Source organism: Lissotriton vulgaris, chromosome 6 (assembly GCF_964263255.1).
Source record: "Lissotriton vulgaris chromosome 6, aLisVul1.2, whole genome shotgun sequence".
Lineage (NCBI taxonomy): Eukaryota > Metazoa > Chordata > Amphibia > Caudata > Salamandridae > Lissotriton > Lissotriton vulgaris.
The window spans coordinates 1,194,649,670-1,194,663,565 of NC_141694.1; positions in this window are offsets into that span (position 1 = coordinate 1,194,649,670).

The following is a 13,896-nucleotide window of genomic DNA, read 5'->3' on the forward strand; positions in this document are numbered from 1 at the left end:
TGACCTCTCCTTTGCTCCCTCTGTTAGGGCGATCAGCCAGTACCTTGTTGTAAGACCAAAGGTACTTAAGTACGGGTGCGTGGCCAACAACATGGCCGGGTAGATACGTTCTCAGCGAGCTTCTCCAGCCCTGAATACATCCTGACGTAAATTCTGACCCTCAACGCCACAAATTACATCAGTGGGGATCGGAAGGTGTGTTGAGGAGGAGTGCTGGAACACCGGCGAACAGGCGATATAAGGCCTAATTAGAGCCTTTCCTATGGCACCATCAGCAAGATGCTCTCCAAGGTGGCGCCCAGCCTGTGCAGCCCTCGGCAACACAATGGATCTGTGACACACTCACACTGAGAGATGGAAGCGGAGTGCACCATAGAGACACTTGGGAGGTTGCCTTGGGCTTAGCGACCAACAGTGTTCTTTCACGCCACTAAAAGAGTGGTAAATGCCAACTCGATACAGGTGGAGATCCTAATTTGCGGAGGCGAACCGAGGAACTCAACCGCACCTTGCTGGTGGTGGAGTGGTTCCCTACCTATAAGCAGTACACATAGGTGTGGTGTGGACCGACTGCTGGAGCCTGGTAAGCCGTCCTAGGGCTGAGAGAGAGACCGTGCATTTCCATATTCACAGTGGGTGGCAGAGACCGCTGTGGAGATCACGCAGCCCAGCCCACCTGAACCTGGGTGGCCCTGGGGAGCTCCTCTCAAACCGGCTGTGAAGCGACAGGGATACAGCGAACCCGAGTTTGCGGACTGTGCTAAATGCTACAGCACTGCTGCGAGATGTCCGGTGGGACTTTCAACAGACTCCTTCTTCTCCCCCGCTGATTACAATAACACAGGTGTGGGCAGCTGGGAAATGTGCACAGGGAAATGGTGAACCTGCAGGACCGGTACATATTTTGGGTCCCAGATTTTGGGGGTGAAGATTTTGCAGCGCCATGGCTGCGTAGTGTGGCCTTAGCACTTCTGGGCTTCAATGACCTGGAAACTAAATGGCATTCATACCCATGCTCCAGGCGTAGTCTCACAGGGGCACCGGCCAGAGACGCAAAATTACAAGGGGCACAATAGTCCAACTCCTAGACATGATGGAACCAAGAGAATGTCCTACAAGTAGGCCGGTGGGCCTGGAGCTTGACTCTGCCTCCCCCCTCTGTGGGTCCCTCTACCCTCCAAAAGTACACCGAGGCAATCGGTGAGGGGTTAGACAGAGGCGTGAGCCTTGGTGCCCTCTTTGGAAATCGCCCATGGCAGAAGGGATGCTTGGGCCATACACTAGCCTACACAGCCTTATGCACACCATTCATTCTATCCTGGTAGCTATGATAAACTCTAGGAGGTGACTTTTTAGGAATTCACCAGCAGTGTTACAGAGGCGATAACTGTGAGAGAAAGTGCCTAGCCACAACCTAATGCTGAATCACTCAGGATGGCGAGGGATGAGGAGCCTAAGTCTTTAAGACAGGGAACATTTGACCAATTGGCCAAAGTGCTCCCTGTGCCGGCAGGAGCAGAGGGAGGTTTTTATTTCCCTTCCAGATAATGCGGCCCAGCTACAAGCAATTCATGCATCAAGAGAAAGCTTGAAGGGAAGATGGTGGAGATACGTTCGAAGGTCACACTTCTATGCCATGATCTATAAAAAGTTTTGGAGCGAGTTACTGAGGCGGAACACCGCATCTCGGAACTCGAAGATACCTCTCACTCCATGCGGAAAGAAGTGGCAGGACTCTTAGCTTCAATGAAAGAGGTGGCCTGGAGGGTCGATGATACCGAAAACAGGACCCACAGAAATAACCTCAGATTTATCGGTTTTCTGGAAAATGCAGAACGAACAGATCCAGGCCAATTTCTCCTGACATTTCTAAAAGACACCTTTCCAGGTACACAATTCTCCACCTGCTTTGTCAAAGAACGAGTGCACAGGATGCCTAATGTCTGCCCCCTAGACCATTGATAGCACAATTTTTGAACTTTTAAGATAGAGATCTAATACTACACGAGGTGAGGAAGAAGAGGGAGATTAAATATGAAAATACATGAGTGATGGTATTCCTGGACCATTCAAGGGATGTGCAACAGCAAAGACAAACTTTTGACCCGATCAAGGCCAAACTTCGAGCACTCGAGATCCAATACATGTTACTGTTCCCGGCTAAACTTAAAGTTATCTTCCAAGGCACCACGTTGTTTTCTCAGAACTCAGACGAGGCATGGTTGTGGATCGATGAATGACCTTACTTAAGGCGTAGAACACCCCAAGCTCAAGATCAGCTCACAGAAAAAATGGATGGGCTCAAGTCAGGAAAGACTTTGAAAGTCTGAAGTACAGCTGTGGGAACACCGGTGAGGTCTTTGAGGTCTAGAGAAAGCAAGCCACACATAGCGGACTCGGATGACGACGACTTTCTGGACCACGCGGTACAAACCTTGTGGAGATCATGTAACAACTTCAACACTGAACTGTTAGAGAGAGAAGAATCAGCGGATGCAAATAGTGAACACCCATACTTGAGAGTATTCAACAGCTGGAAGCTCCAGACCCAATCTTGCTCGACACAACTACGCAACAACTGCATCCACCCAGCAATGGCGAAGAGGACTGAGATGAGGGGCAGGATGACCGCCAAAAGACAGCGCTTGGCAAACAGTGCAGAACTTTGGCCTGAGAAAGGGAAATATACTGTGTGTTGCTATTGTATTATTGTATAGTTAATTGAAACAGGTGAAGGGGGAGGGCTACAGACCTCTTAGTGGAATACTCGTGCCAGAATTGTCATGTTGACAAATTGGGGGGACCTGAAGTGTGTAGGGCGGAGGGTGACTTCGTCAAATGTTGTGAGTTGCGATCACTGCAGGGAGGGGACTGATCTTTTCAGTTAGATCAAATTAATACAGAGACTGAGATGGGAATTGGGGATGTGGGCAATCATCTGGGGGAGGGCTGGGCATGTGCGGAATCAAAATCTGCATTGCAATAGCTGAGGACAGGTTCACGTCTTTGGCATTGAATGTCAATGGGTTAGGAAACAAAATCAAACAGAGTCTAGTATCTCACTACCTCAAAAGACCTAACCCCGACATATTCTTTCTACAGGAGACACACCTGATGGGTTTGAGTTGTTCCTTCCGTGGTAGAGGGCATTACACTACCTTGGCACATGCATGTTTTAATAAGGGTTTGAGAGGTGTGGCAATTCTCATCAAAAAGTCACCCCCCTTTCGTGTTACTCAACGGTAGATGGACTCGGACAGGACATACGGTGCAGTACAGGGAATTTGGAATCTGTTTTTCCTTTTCAGTGCCTACGCGTCCCCACAACTGCAACAATGTGCGCTAGATAGACTAATGGAGCTCCTATTGCCCTCTGGACCTGTTGCGTGTTTATCTAGGTTCCTGATCGATACTGCGACCTTATGCCCCTATTCGGCTATAAATCCATTTATTCCCTATATTGGCATAACCGTTCAAGTGCGATATTCAGAAAAGCCATCTCTGGCCTCACACGAACAGAGCCTCATTCCAGCATAGTTCTCTGCCACTTCCTTTGCAACCAATTAGTGCAATGACAGAGCAGAAGTCACTATCTGATATTCCTAGATTAACACTCCGAGTTCTTCAACAAGATAAAAACTCAGCAAACCTGGAAATCCCCGCTTGCTGTGTTTTGATTAGTAATGGAACTCTAATGAGCAACTGATAGCTATCACTTCCTAGTGACATCTTTAATTGACGTCTTATGTCCAGCAAACTTGCGTCAAACCCGGCACCTGTCAGGTATAAATATTACCAATGTTGCCTTAAGCAATTGCTGTCGTGCACCCTGTTGTGCATCCCATTGCTGTTGTATGCTGCATGCAGTACGCTGATGCTGCTGCTGTCCCCTTGGTGGTGAAGCTACTGATACCATTATCGCTGCTAAAGCGCGAACGATGGTGTGGTAAGCTTAGGAGCTGAACAGCCGTCCCTCTGCGAAGAGCCCAGCAGATTCCAGCTGCCGCGGACACTGTCCCCCGCCTCCTCCTCCCGACGCGCTCAGAAGAGAGCCACAGCCTTTCTCCTGCAGAGAAATCCAGCTCCAGCGTTTCCGGTCTGCCCTCGCGGGTGACTGGGATATTGAGTGCCCCCTGAAGGAAATACCAGACTTCCATCATTCTATTCAGAGGTATGGTGTTGACTAAACCCTTAGACGAGAATTCTTGAAGCAAACCTTGGCAAAACCAACTTAACTTAAAGCTACTTACTTACTCCCCTTCCATGTGTTAGGCTTAGGTCAGGCACACTGGGGTAGGCGTAGTTAGAAGCACCAGTTGAGTATTTTAGCCTAATGTATATATGACTGTATATATGTTTTATTACTTTTAAACCATTGTATGGCTAAGAAACCATATCAATGCTTTTACAGTATTATTTCGCAATACTTATCTTACTGTACATACTTTTTATAATAACAAGTCTTGCAATTGTGGCAATACATTTCTCTTGTACGAGAAGAAAGACTGTTCAATAAATGTTAACCCTTTATTGACAAACGCCCATCTCTCTATTCTCTACATCTCGTGAAAGTAAACTGCACTAACGTGACTGAGTGAAATACCTGTCTATTGTTTCACACGACCCTAGAGATCGACTCTTGATCTGAGGAGCAAAGTTGTCATGTTGCACGGTTGTTGGAAAGCTGAATCCCTTCTTGTCTGTGCCAGGGAAGCTGATCACTTCCTATACAGAGAAGAAAGTTTCCAGTGACCTCTGAGCTAGTTGGTAACAAACCCAATTAAGTTTAGCATAGTCAGTAGAGGCCTGGAAGATCCGCACTTCTACGTCGATACTACTGTTTATGTTATTCCAATGCGCAGGGCCTAGTGGGAAACTAGGAACTACACTACATGGCGCCCAACGTTTGGTAAGGCGATAAACTAACGCAAGACGTTAGAGTAACTCAGTCGTGCACATTTCACACAGACCCCTTTTTCCCGTAAATACTCCAATAGACGTCTGGAGTGGGTGAAAGATTAAAATCCGCCCGAACTCAGTAGGAAGAGATTCCTATGTAAAGCTCTGGTTTATTCAACGTTGAAGGATACAGTGTTCCAAAATATTGTGCACCTAATCTTTGTCTCCTTGGAGACCAACTCTGCAAACCTTGCATTTTAACAATGCCAGGAGAAAACGGAACCACTGGGGCCGCAGCAGATGCGACTCAGCAAGGTCCCGAACATACAGACCCGGATGCAATTATCATCCCGGTCCACTTAAGAAAATCTATAACGTTAAAACTTATAGAAAAGGGACTGACACCTCAAGGTGGTACAGTAATTTTCGTGATAGAGGCTCACGAGTATCGGCAGACAGAGAAATTCTATTCATGGATAAACTTTCCAGCGGCAAACGCTACAACAAAAGAGTTTCACTATTACAAAATAGAGGAACCTCCAGAAGAGTACGCTCCTTTCGAGGAGATTGAAATTCCACTTAAATTTCAAGAGCACCTGCTCTGGTTTAATGGCGCCCCAAAACATAAAGATCACATAACCAGGCTCGGTCCACTAGGTAGACCAGGAGCAACGTGGCCGGTTCTAGCCAGCTACACACCACATCCGGACATTGTAAAAATGTCAAAGGAAGAGCTGTTAGTACAGCTAAAAACATTAATAAAAATACATAGGCAATTAGTCCAATATTTAATGCGGACTGCAACAGTCCAGCCAGCTGTTAATGCATCACAGCTGACCCCTCATCAGGGGAACACTAATAAAATAACACCACAGAACATACAGTCATGTCTTGGTAAAACACCCATAAAACGGGAACTAATTCCTTTCTGGTTAGCACAGAAAATCACTGAAATAGAGGCAGTATTTCCTGATACTACCCCTATAGAGAAACACAGAATCTTGACAATCTGCCTTCCTTTGGGAATCGCACCACACGTGGAGGACTGCGACACTTGGGGTACAGTCTTTGCTTCCATTTACACAAAAACACACGGTGTTCCGTCTATGGCGGTAATACCAGAAGTGCTAAAACAGATTCAGAATGAATTCGGTACAGAGCCCCCTTTAAATCTAGGTATGAAATTACTCCTGTAGTTCCCGGCACCGTCTTTCGAAAAACGGCGCCGGGAACTACAGGAGGGGGAATGCAGATAGTCAGGTGTATCCGCCTGTCTTAGATTTCGAGCGCTACTGCGCTAAATCTTCTCCTCCCGGTTTGTGGCCTCCATTGAACACTAATGAGAGGCAGCCAACTACGCGAGCAACGCTCATTCTCTACACGTCTTTTCCCATCCGGGTGGCCAAATTACCATTATCGTTTCATAGCTTATGAGGCCCTGAAGATTCGCAGTCTGTTCCCTGCGATGAAACACGTGTTGGCCAGTACAGAGGAACATTAAACCGGTGTTATACACCAAGAACTTTACATCCTTTGAACTCTTTTTTTGCATCAATTGGTCGATTCACTTAAGTCTTGATGTGCTCATCTTACTTTTCTCATTGAAACTGTAAATCACCAAGAAATTACTGTTTGTCTCCAGTGCAGGGGCTTTGTTTTTACTCCCCAGAGGGAGCCCTCTGAGAAAAGATATAACCTTAGAAATAGGGATAATCTGAAAAAACCTGATAGATATCAAAGTATTGATACACGTCCCTCTCGATCTTTTTCACAGAATTCGGAAAGAAGAGGACGGTCAGACCCAGGAGAGCACACCAAGTCCAAAGACAAGGAACCTGCTCAGAGTAAAAAATCTCAATTTTTCAAAAAAGAAGGTAGCCAGTATTAGAGTAATCAACCATGCCGAGAATACTGAGGACACAGTTGAAAAACGGGGAGTGGGCATTGACAATGTTGGACAGTGCAGCAGAAATCAGTATAGCGCACAAGATCTTGATGAGTCATCTGGAGACAGTGGACACGAATGAATTCATTCAGGTTGAAACTGCCGACACCAGACTTAGCGAGCCCCATAAAATATACGAAATAACATTGCGTATAGAGGGTGATAAGACTAGGAAAATAAGAGGTCTATTTTGGGATAAGCTCTCAAAAGGCTATGATATTCTGTTAGCTGAAAAAGATTGGCCCCCAGGGTTTGTCAGGGAGTTCCCTCGTGGCGAAGAAGTGATTATGCCTGCCTTCTCGAATCACATTCCGATTCACAAAAAATATACTTATGCAAGGAAATGGGCGGTAGCCCAGGCACCGGCATTATATAAAAATCATGTAGGATGGGATGAGGACTCACCTCCTCACAAAATCCAGTTAAAAAGTGAACCAACTGCCCAACGGCAGTATCCCATAAAGCAAAAAGCTAAAAAACAGGTCAGGGAGATCTTAGATCAACTTGAGTACCAGGGGGTGATTGAAACATGCACCTCTCAAATGAACAATCCTTTGTTTCCTGTCTCCAAGATAGACAATTCATATCGTCTAGTTTTGGACTACAGACACCTTAATACATGTTGCAAAACTTTTGCAGTACAAAACTCGCATAGTGCAGCCCTAATGAATAACATAGTTAGGAAAAAATATAAAACGACATTAGACATATCTAATGGTTTCTTTTGTCAAAACATTGCACCAGAAAGCAGATATTTGACCGCTTTCTCTGCATTTGGGTCGCAGAAAAAATTCTGTCGACTCCCACAGGGGTTCAAGAACAGCCCAGGACTATTCTCAGCTAGGGTAACAGAGTTACTACAAATATATGATGATGAGGCATTATCTTACGTAGATGATATCTATCTCACAGACGACGACTTGGATACTCACTTGAAAAGAGTGAACACCATTATACTTGGGTTCGCAGCAGAGGGTTACAAATTCAACTTTACAAAGTCCCGAATTGTCCATCTGACAGTACTATTTTTAGGGTACGAGTTATCAAGTGAAGGGAAAAGCCTAGCGGACAACTTCTTAGAGAAGTGCGCTGTACTCCAAGCTCCAAAAACGCTGAAGAACTTACAATCCATACTAGGTTTTCTGAATTTCGGAAGAACATACATTCTAAATTACGCACAGAGGGTTAAACCCCTCTACGAACTAATTAAACCTGATTTTAAACAAACCAATTGGACTCAAAAACACACAGAAACTTTGAGATCACTGCAAACAGACATGTTAGCAAAAAGAGAAATTAGATACACATGTGATCTTGTAATCCGAGTCATCCCAGGAAGATGCGGATTCACGTACCTAACCTCTAATGAGGGAGAAAAGGTACCAATAGCTTACAAATCACATTTGTACACAAAGGCTGAAATAAAATTCAGTTCAACAGAGAAAATTCTAACTGCGGTTCAGACTGCTGTAGCGAAAGAAAGGCCCCTAGCACAAGGTAAACGAATAATAATCGTAACACCTATACCGGCTTTAGAAGCGGTAACTAAAGCAAGCATTCCTAATGCTAAAGCTTTGCATCCGAGATGGATCCAGTGGGTTAATTCTCTTGCTGCAACAGACGTAGTTTACGAATTTGATCCTAACTTAAAAACACAGGAATTTTTACAATATGAATATGAATGTCCTCTGCCAATCGAAATTCTGCCTCTCCCACAATACGCCTGTATAATCTATACAGATGGATTTGTACAGCATTTCAACGTAGAGAGAAAATCCTACGATGCAGCATGTGCGATCATTAAAGGTCGTTGGCTGTGCGGTAAATTCAGACCGGAAGTAACTAAAACTGAATCTGTAAGAAACTGTTCGGTTCAGAGAACTGAAATCAGATGTTTAAAGATGGCGCTTGAAAATGCAGAACGTGAATTCCCGACACTTATCGTGTGCGATTCTCATTTTTGCGTCAACTCTTACAACAATAAACTGCAGAGTTGGATTGAAAACGACTACAAAGACGACACAGGTGCCACAATAAAGCATAAATTGCTCTGGAAACAGGTAGCTCTTTTACACAAAGAACTACAAAAGACTCACGTGATTCACGCACAGAGTCTTCGACGTGATGGCGTTCACGTTGCAGGGAATTCATTGGCTAATACAGCCACAGCGGAAGCAACTAAACCGGCTTCCGTAGCCACAAAAAAGCGTACAGATAAATACATAGACGGGGAAACCGTGCTGGCAGTAAAAACGCCCGTAAAAGGCGATTGTGCAGCACTACCCGTAAACTTTCCACTCAATTATGCATACGTAATCAATGCAACCTCCGTTCCTTTTGCTCGAATCCCTGGAGTGGGGGACAGAATAATTCCAAACAGGAGCAGGAGGGGCTTCCTCTTACAGGAAGCACACATGGGGTTTGGTCTGAGACACCAAACAATCAAGGTTTCTCTGAAAGAATTACAATCAGAGTACTGGTGGCCAGGAATGAGTATAGATATTCAATGTTTTGCTCAAAATTGTGAAAACTGCAACAGAGATCGCAGTAATGAACAGGCCAGTGTAGTTTCAGGATCCCTGCTAGACAGCATAAGGCGGTCTATCTGCGCAATCAAAGAAGAAAAGCGCGTCCCATTGTACACAGTTAAGGCTAAACACACTTAAATAATGTGGCCTCCAGCGCTCGGCTGACGCCTAGAACTGTTATAAGAAAGATTTGCGAGTCTTTATCGGCACATACGCAATTACCACGTTCCATTCTGACCAGGGTCCTGCTTTCAGCTCTCGAGCCTATAAGGAGGCCATGGCTAGCATGGGAATTGGGTTGCGGTATTCTTGTCCGTCGCACCCCGAAGGGAATAGTGTGGTAGAAAGAAAAAACCGAGACATAAAGCGATCTATAACAGCGAAGGTATTAGGTTCAGACGCTGGGTGGGTCAAACATCTAATAAGTGTCCAGACTAGTCTTAATAACTTGCCAAGAAATTCTCTAAAAGGTTTCAGCCCATACGAACTATTGTTCGGAATTAGAATGAATATTCAGGACCTCGATAGTCAGATGTCAGTGGTACAAGAAGAAACAACGCACTTTGATGTAAAGGATCGTTTGGCTGTTTTACAGGAACTGAATGAAACAAGAAAATCCTTAAGCAACATAAAATTAAAGCAACAGCCAACTACCACTGACGAGGCACCACAAGCAACAGCCCCAGCAAGGCCTGTCTGGATTCCAAAGATTGGGGATCTAGTCAGAGAAAAGATCGCGGTGAAGAAGGAATTTGGGCCTTCTTACAGAAAAGCAGTACCTGTCTTGGCAGTCACCGGAACAAGATCAGTAGTACTACCGCCCCTTGCTGGTAAAAAGGAGAACAGAGTCGTGTCCATTGACCTGGTAAAACCACAAGCATGTGGCCTATAATCAACAGTAGGCCCAGTGGACTCCCAAGAAACAACAGAATACCCAAACTTGCAACAATCCAAGAGGTTCAAACTGAAAGACTAATCACATTCGATCAGCCTGCAGTGCACAATGAAGGACTAAGCAATAATGCCATGGATCTCGTGCCTCTTGAGACACAGATTGAAACAGTTCATCAAGAAACACCAGTCTACACTAATGTGGCATCAGAAAATGCTACCGAAAGACAGATTGAAAGAACAATCCCATCAATTGACAGAACTGCCTCTGGTTATTTCATCAACTTCGACAACTTCTCTGAAGATCAAAACGACCCCGAAGTGATGCCAGAAACAAAAAAGTATTCTAAAGAAAATACAACAGGACTCCTTCAACAAATCAAAGAATTATATCTGGATTCACCGTTGATTGAGCAGTGGATTATTTCAGGGGTATTCCTACTCCTACTCTGCCTAATTTTAGTTTTAATTTTAGGGAAGTTTATTACAATTGAATGGACACAGCAAGTCAGAACATCAACCTAGTCCTGAAACCACACAGATCATCCCACGTGAAGAAAAGAGAACTGTCAACAGTAAATGTCACAGCAATTCCAATACCTGGTGGGGTAGTATGGGAGAAAACAGACTATGAAATATATGGTCCGGTCGAAATCCTGAAGTATCCTCATCAACTGAAGGTTTCCTTAAGTGACTTTGTAAAACCTAGTACATTCTCTGATGATTGGGACTTTAACAGTATTAATGACATGATGTCTGATTTAATAATGTCAGCTAGATTCACAGATCATGATTATTTACAAGGTTCATCTAGTTATGAGCAGTTATTCTGTTACACACATTATGGTGATCATTATTTGCATAAATCTGCACAGCCTAGAAATGTTTTTATGTATAATCAATGGGAACATTGTGCTACACCACCTACAAGCAGTTCTAAAGCATTTTTTGAGAAATTCAAATACTTCTCAGGGTTTAACACCAGTGATGCAGAAACGTTTTATTACAAACTGTTAGATAAAACAGGAATGAAAACAATGCTGACAAATTCTAAATTGATATATTCAGAAGCATTTTATGATAAAATGATGACATTTGGTTTTGATTATTGGAAAAATAACATTGAAACGAAAACAATTTGGGGTACAAAAGATTGGCAGGTACAGGGCATTGAAGCACTATTTAGAACCTGCATGATACCAGAACAAATGTTGTTTTTAAATGACACAATACACCAAACCTCCTGTCTTGGCCTAGCTAAGATCAAAGACCTTAAAACACCGTCTATACCAAAGCCAATACCTGAAAATGCAACCACAGATATTGAGTTAGACGTGTCACAAATTTTACATTTTAACAGATCACATCCTGATTGGAAAAAGTGGTTAATCTGGCCTACTGACACAAACAACTGTCAAGATAGATTCCTGAATAAAACACAGGGGTTAAAAATGACCAGACTAGACCCGAGATACTCCCAGAGACAACATCCAGGGATAATAACAACATACAGTGTAGGGAAACTCTGCCTTGAATGGCTAACATCATCCACACTGGCTGAAATTAAGCAACACTTGTCTTTACTAAAAGATGGTGCTGATTTGCGCGATTTCATTCTTGGACCACGTAAACAGCGTCAAAAGCGTTTCATAGCGACCAGTATCTATGCTGCGTGCAACGAGGCTTGGAAAGTCACACAAATTGAAACAGCTGAAAAAATACGAGAAATTGATCGTATTAATTTGGAGAAATCGCTTTCTGTAGTAGACAATGGGTTAATGACTCTGTCTTCCAGAATATATTCGTTGGACAATATTGTATCCTCTGCCTTTGATGTGATAGATAGAGACTTGCTAATGTTACAACATGGCCAATCTCAATTACGTTCTAATATACAATTAGGCTGGACGCTGCGAAATCTTCGTTCAGGCTATGTGCCTTGGTGTTTAATCAACACAACGTCATTATTTTCCATTTTTAACCTTACTGATAAACAGATCAGTTTGGCACAGAAAGGAGCAGACTATACAATCCTGAGCATCGAAAAACTTGAGAGATTACCATTGACAATGTCAGAGAGTCCTGTCATTGAATGGATAATACACAGAATTATCACAATTTCGATAACAACTTTCCGATTTAAAAAGTGCCTTGAGTACATACCTGCTGGCCAGTATGAACAATTGGGTAAAGGATATGTAAAATCTGAATGGAAATTACCATACACACATTCTTGCTATAGTGACAGCGACAAAAATGTATTTCTTAGTGGTGACAACTGTAAACATTCACTAAGCGGTATACTTTTGTGTCAGGGTATTAATTTACACGGAGCATATGATGGAAATTCTAACAACCTTTCATGCCACCAGCTAGTCACACCTGCAACTCAGATAGAGCCCTTCTTTATGCAACTCGCAAACGGGAGTTACATTCTTAGAATGGATCACAGATGTTGTGGCCTTGTGCCAGGGAAAAGTTATCTAGTAAGAGTAACATCCATGGTCAAATGCTGTATGCAAGCATTGTTCCCAAGTTGGCCTGCAGACACAGTGACTCCCATCTGGCCTCGTCTGAATCTCTATTCTATACGAATTGATACTTTAGGCAAAATGAAATCTGTACTTTTACAGACAACAGTGCCTATAACGTCATCAAAAGAGACGTATGATCTTCTAGTTGCAAGGACAGCTACTGAAGTTCATGACCTTTTATCAACAAATTGCCCCGTGCATTTCGTAGAAATGCTCAGCCAACTCCTTAACATGTCTAGTGCCACAAGCATCCCAGGCATATTTAAGACAGTCTTTACGGGACTGCTAACACCTTTTCAGGCAATTTTGGGAATCGTTCCTAATTTTGTACACTCTCTTTTTGGCGGCATACCATTATTTTTGGGACTTGTAGCAGGGATTTTATTTTTGACCCTCCTGCTTCGTTATGGCAAGCCGAAACTCCGACATAGCTCCCATGGGAATGGAAGAGACAATCCTAGCAATGCGCTACCGGGACAGGATAACTAACGTCCTCGGATTGGCCAGGCTGAGAGATCTAAACATGACCTGGTTCCTTTCATTCAGACCGATGTGGCAGAACTGTATCTTACCGGTACTTCGATGTATGCTATGCGGAGATGAATGCGCGTTGGACATCTGTCTTTCACTTCCATCAGCAGTACCAATGGACGTCGATACTTTGCTCAGTCCAAAAACGGCTCACGCATTGTGTTGTCCCCAGCGGCTACCAATCCTGATGACGGCATTCATTGAGACACCTGTACTACGACTAGGTGGTAACAGTGGAGCGAGTGACAAAAGCAACATCACCCAGGTACGGCCTTCTGTGAGCATTGCTGCTCCTGACTACGATGACAGCAATCATTCTCACACCTGCCAAGTTACAGCGCTATCGAATTTGGTTGAACTGTCACCTGATTTTGTAGACCAATTCTTTGAGAGCCTGTCTGATACGATGTTCTCACCCGTAAAGAAACAATAACTTTAGGAGAAGCTTTCCGACACACAGCGTTCCCCTGAACCCTGAATTCGGCCTTCAGTTTTGATCAACAAAAACTGCTAAAAGCGTTGGAACTCTATTTTCCCGTTCAAGCAATAATTCTTTTGAATTGAACAT